This window comes from Rattus norvegicus, chromosome 11 (assembly GCF_021556685.1).
Source record: "Rattus norvegicus strain SHRSP/BbbUtx chromosome 11, alternate assembly SHRSP_T2T, whole genome shotgun sequence".
NCBI lineage: Eukaryota > Metazoa > Chordata > Mammalia > Rodentia > Muridae > Rattus > Rattus norvegicus.
The window spans coordinates 21622526-21629437 of record NC_141544.1 but is presented as its reverse complement, the minus strand read 5'-3'; positions in this window follow the sequence as shown (position 1 = coordinate 21629437).

Genomic DNA, 6912 nt, shown 5'->3' with positions numbered 1-6912 from the left:
TATGCCAGAGTCTGACAAATACAGAGGTGGATGCTTGGATGCCCACAATCAACCATTGGACTGAGCACTCGGACCCAATAGAGGGATTAGAGGAAGGACTAAAAGAATTGAAGGGGTTTGCAACCCCATAGGAAGAACAACAATGTCAACCAACCAGACTTCTCATAGCTCCCAGGTACTAAACCACCAATCAAAGTGTACACATGGAGGGACCCATGGCTCTAGTTGTATATGTAGAAGAGGATGGTCTTATCTGACATCAATGGGAGAAAAGACCCTTGGTCCTGTGAAGGCTCAATGCCCCAGTGTAGGGGGAATGCCAGGGCAGTGAGGTGGGATTGGGTGGATGGGGGAGCACCTTTGTAAAAGCAGAGGTGAGAGAGGGGGAGTCCAGAGGGGAATCCAGGAATCCAGGAAAGGGAATAACATTTTAACTGTAAATAAATAAAATATCCAAGAAAAAAACAACAAAAAGAAAATATAATGCTTAGAACTAAGAAGGAGGGTGCTTGAGAAGTAATGTTTTCACACAACCCATTTCTAAGAATTTATAAAAATAAATCATATTAAAATATGAGAGACAGATAGGAAAAACATTGAATTTTAACATTATAGAAAAATTTAATGAGATGATGTTAAACTTTAGAAAAGATCTCTTGATGAAAGAAATGATTAAGATATGGGCCAGCTAGGAGAAACTAATATAGTTAATAATGCTTATGTGAATACTTCATCAAGTATTCAGATAACATAGTTGAAAATAACTCATTATTCTCCAGAATAGCTTCTTTTCTGGATTTTATCCACTGCTTACACAGCCATTATGAACACAATTGGGTAATAAGGCTATCTTAATTGTAGAAACCCTTCATCCATTCAAGTTCTATAATATTGCTACTTTAGTTGCATAGTAAAAATATTACTCTGTTTTCAGCATATTTTAGTTATTTAGAAGTTTTATATTTGATGGCTTAAGCTTATAAAATCACTAACATTTCTTTTAAAAACTATTGGATAACTGATATTAAGTACAATAGATTAGCGTAGGAATTTAATATACAATTCATTTAGATTGCCTCCTAAATAGTTTGTGGTTTTTAGTTCTATTTGTGTGTGTGTGTGCGTGTGTGTGTGTGTGTGTGTGTGCGTGTGTGTGTGTGTGTGTGCGTGTGTGTGTGTGTGTGTGTGTTTGGGGGGTATTATTTATTTTGTTTTGGACTTAAAGGGCTTTGTTGTTGTATTGGGTTTTTGTTTCTTTTTTGAGAAAGAACTTAAGGTTAGGTGTGTCAGGATGGGGAGATCAGGAAGGACTTGGAGAGGAAGATTATGATCAAAATATATTTAAAGTAAAATTGTATAATAAAAAGAAAAAGAGAATAACAAAAGGAATCATACAGTATCTAAATGTATTTCTAAGAGAAGTTTTCAGTAATTAATTATACTGAGGAAAAATACAAATGAATCTGTGGTAATCAAACTCAATATATTAAAAAAGAAATAACAGGTCAACATGTAGTTACTCACTTCATGTGGCTAATTGAAGGTCAACCCCGACTCACCAGAAAATAAACCTCTTGCTTTTGCATTGATCTGGATGTCAGTGTCTCACTCAGGGGCATCGTGGATTCACCGTTTGTGTTATAAGTCCAGTCCTGAATATCAACAACTACATTCTGGTCAATCTAGTGCACTAGCAGATTTTGGGCTCTGGCTCTGCACCCACTCCTACAACATCAAGAGGGAACCCAACTCTCAGGTGCTCTGAAACACCCAAAATTTTAGGGGAGGTCACAACATCTGTGACAATACCCACCCCAACACCTGGAGTAACTGGTATTGACCCAGAGATTCAGAAGCATAGGTTCTTTCCAAACTGAACCAGGTCCCTGAGTAGACCTTGGGCACACCAAGTACCCACCACATCCAGAGAAAGCCCTACCATCAGGTGCTCTAGCACATCCAGAATCTGAGGTGTACTGAAATGCCCAGGATCACAAGATTACAGAGGAAGCTTGACTCCAGGATATTGGACAGAAACAGGACCTCAGGATCCCAGAAACCCAGAACCATAGGCTCACAGAGACAACTGTACTCTGAGGAATTCTGATACAACCAGGATCACAGGACAGACAGCCTGCAGTCAGAGACAGCAATAGTAGGTAACAAACAATAGAGATAGTCAGATGGCAAGAGGCAAGCTCAAGAACATAAGCAGCAGAAACCAAGGCTACTTGGCATCATCAGAACCCAGTTCTTCCAATACAGCAAGTCCTGGATACCCCACCACACCAGAAAAGCAAGATTTAAATTGAAAATCACATCTCACAGTGATGGTAGAGAACTTTAGGAAGGACATAAATAACTCTAAAGAAATACAGGAGAACACAGTTAAAGAGGTAGAAAGAAGCCCTTATGAGAAAACACAAAACTCCTTTAAAGAGTTACAGGAAACCATAACCAAACAGGTGAAGGAATTGAACAAAACTATCCAGGATCTAAAAATGGAAATAGAATGAAGAAAGAAATCACAAAGAGAGACAACCCTGGAAATAGAAAACCTAGGAGTGAGATCAGGAGTCGCAGACACAAGCATTATTAGCAGAATACAAGAGATATAAGGGAGAATCTTAGGAGCAGAAGATATCATTAAATGTATTAACACAACCATCAAAAAAATGTAAAATGCAAAAAGGTCCTAATGCAAAACATCCAGGAAAACCAGGACAAAATGAGGAGATCAAACCTAATGAGAAAAGGTTTAGAAGAGAGCGAAGATTCCCAAATTAAAGGGTCAATAAATATCTTCAACAAAATTATAGAAGAAAACTTCCCTAACCTAAAGAAAGAGATGCCCATACTCATATAAGAAGCCTAAAGAACTTCAAATAGGTTAGTATCCAAAAGAAATTTCTCCAGTCACATAATAGTCAAAACACCAAATGCACAAAATAAAGAAAGAATATTAAAAGCAATAATGGGAAAAAGGTAAAGTAGCATATAATGGCAGTCCTATCAGAATTACACCAACTTCTCATCAGAGAAACCAGATGCCATACAGACCCTAAGAGAACACAAATGCCAGCCCAGGATACTATATCAAGCAAAACTCCCAATTAACATACATGGAGAAACCAAGATATTCCATAAAAATAAACAAATAAATTTGCATGATATCTTTCTCCAAATCCAACCCTACAAAGGATAATAAATGGAAAACTCCAACACAATAGGAAACTACACCCTGGAAAAAGCAAGAAAATAATATTTTTGCAAGAAACCCAAAAGAAGAGAGCCACACCACCATAACTCCACTTCTAACAACAAAAATAACAGGAAACAACAATCACAATTCCTCAGTATCTCTTAGCATCAATGGACTCAATTCCCCAATAAAAGACATAGTCTAACAAACTGGATATATAAAGAGGACCCAGCATTTTGTTGCATACAAGAAACACACCTCGGAGACAAAGACAGATACTACTCCAGACAGAGTAAAAGGCTGGATAACAATTTTCTAAGCAAATGGTCCCAAGAAGCTGGCTGGAGTAACCATTCTAATATCAAATAAAGTCAACTTTCAACCAAAATTCATCAAAAAAGATAAGGAAGGATACTTCATATTCATCAAAGGAAAAATCCACCAAGATGAACCTTCAATCCTGAATATCTATGCTCCAAATGCAAGGGCAACTTTATTCATAAAAGAAATATTACTAAAGCTCAAGGCACACATTGCACTTCACACAATAATAGTGGGTGCAATAGATTTCAACACCCCACTCTTAGCAATGGACAGATCATGAAAAGAGAAACTAAACAGAGACACAGAGAAACTAACAGAAGTTATGAACCAAATGGATTTAAGAGATATAGATAGAACATTTCATCCTAAAACAAAAGAATATACCTTCTCCTCAGCACCTCATGGTACCTTCTCCAAAACTGACCATATAATCAGTCACAAAATAGGCCTCAACATATATAAGATGATTAAATAATCCCATACATCATATCAGATCACCACAGACTAAGGCTGGTCTTCAATAACAACAAAAACGATATGAAGTCCACATACACATGGAAGCTGAACAATGCTCTACTCAATGATAATGTGGTCAAGGAAGAAATAAAGAAAGAAATAAAAGACTTTTTAGAATTTAATGAAAAATGAAGTCACACCATACCCAAATTTATGGGACAAAATAAATGCAGTGCTGAGATGAAAATTCACAGCTCTGAGTCCTCCAAGAAGAAACTGGAGAGAGCATGCAATAACAGATTGACAGCATACCTAAAAGCTCTAGAAGGAAAGAAACAAATACTCCCAAGAAGAGTAGATGGCAGGGAATAATCAAATTCAAAACTGAAATCAACCAAATAGAAATAGGAAGGACATATTCAAAGAATCAACTAAACTAGGAATTGGTTCTTTGAGAAAATCAACAATAAAAATAAACCCTTAGCCAGATGAACCAGAGGGCACAGGGAAAGTATCAAAATTAATAAGATAAGAAATGAAAAGGAGACATAACAGCAGAATCTGAGGAAATTAAAGAAATCATCATATCCTACTAAAAAGGCCTATACTCAACAAAACTGGAAAATCTAGATGAAATGGACAATTTTCTAGACAAATACCAGGCACCAAAGTAAAATAAGGATTACATGAACCATCGAAACAGTCCCATAACTCCTAAAGAAATAGAAGCAATTATTAAAATCTCCCAACCAAAAAGAGCCTGGAACCACATGGTTTAGTGCAGAATTCTATCAGACCTTCATAGAAGACTTCATAGCAATACTTTTGAAACTATTCCATGAAATAGAAACAGAGGAAGTACAACCCAATTCTTTCTACGAAGACACAATTATGTTTATACCTAAAACACAGGAAGACCCAACAAAGAAAAAGAACTTCAGACCAATTTCCCTTATGAATGTTGACACAAAAATACTCAATAAAATTCTCACAAACCTAATCTAGAAACACATCAAAATGATCATCCATCATGATCAAGAAGGCTTCATCTCCTGGATACATGGATTGTTCAGCATATGGAAATCCATCGATGTAATCCACTATGTAAACAAACTCAAAGGGAAAAAAACACATAATCATCTCATTAGATGCTGAAGAGCATTTGACAACGCATGTTAAGACTTTGGAAAGATCAGGAATTCAAGGCCCATACCTAAACATAGTAAAAACAATATACAGCAAACCAGTAGCTAACATTAAAGTAAATGGAGAGAAACTTGGAGCAATCCCACTAAAATCAGGGACTAGACAAGGCTGCCCACTCTCTCCCTACTTATTCAATATAGTTCTTGAAGTTCTAGCCAGAGCAATCGGACAATGAAATGAGCTCGAAGGGATACAATTTAGAAAGGAAGAAGTCAAAATGTCACTATTTGGAGTTGACATGATAATATACTTAAAAGACTCCAAAGATTCCATCAGAGAACTCCTGGTTAAAACTGATAAACAACTTCAGGAAAGTGCAAGGATACATAATTAACTAAAAAAAATCAGTAACCTGCCTCTACTCAAAGGATAAACAGGTTGTAAGAGGTGTCCAGCATTATGTAGGTAAAATACACAACTGCTTGTCTAAATTTCCATTTTTCATCCAGATGTTCCCATTCCTTATTGTAAGTGGCTATATTTAGCAATATTTATAATTTAATTCGGTGCTTATGAAAGCAATTATGAAGTTCTATTGGATATTCATAGTTCTGAAACTATAAAGAATGGCATAAAATGTTTGTGGTGCTATTATAAAATTCTCCCAAAATTAAATTTTCATATTAAAAAATTAAGTTCAGTAAAATTTAGTGAAACCCCATGAATTTAAAAGTGTAGGAGTCACAGATAAACTTAATGAGATAAACATTTTATTAACCAAGTCTGTATGTAACTTATGGAAGAAACTGTATCATCAGAATTGACTTTCTGGTACATTAACATGTGAAAAAGCTCATGCACTAGTCAGTGCAGAAGACAGCATGAGCTCATGAAACATAAAGAGCAGCTAAACATGAAGATGTGGACGAATCAAGCAAATTTAGATGAAGAAAGGTTTCAAAAGTGAAAAAAATCATTGTGACTATATCTACAGTCCTTGAGTAAATGTAAGCAATTTCTAAAGATCAGTAAATGCTTTTTTTTGGTAAATGAATGGTCAAAATTATGAGTTAATTTGTAAATGTAAGAGGTAATAGATTCTACATCACTATCAATTCTATAATGTTCAAAGTGTAAATATTCATTTTTTAAACCAGGGCAACAGTGATGAGACAGTATGAATTTGAGGTTGTAAAAAGTAAATACTGATGTGTTTTAAAAGTATTACACAAATAAATATTGGAGAGTAAATTCTCATTTGTCATAAATATACAATGCCAAAATAATAAAAATAAATTCAAAAATAAAATTAAAATTTCTGAACACAGCATAATAATAAAACAAAACAACCTTTACATTGATGTAGAATAGGTTTTGGACTGTATAACAATAATTATTTTAGTCAATACATTCTTTCAAGTTTTCAGCAGATTGCAGGCAAGGTCTCAATCCAATCATTTCTATGACAATTGGGAGAAGTGAGGACGTTACAGAAGAAAAGCCTGAAGCTAGCAGTGATTGGTTCAGGAAGTCCAATGTTTAAAATATAGCCTGAACTGGCAATTGCTAATGAAGAAGTTATAGAGAGTTCTGAAGAATATCAACCCAAAGTAATTAATGAACCTGCCAATAAACAATAGTGATATTAGTGGAGAAGTAGAAGGTGACACTGACAACTTACATGCCTAGAGAACAATCAAAATCTGGCTTCGCACTTCTGTATGATAAAAGTGTGCATGTCCGTGTGTGTGTGTGTGTGTGTGTGTGTGTGTGTGTGTGTGTAT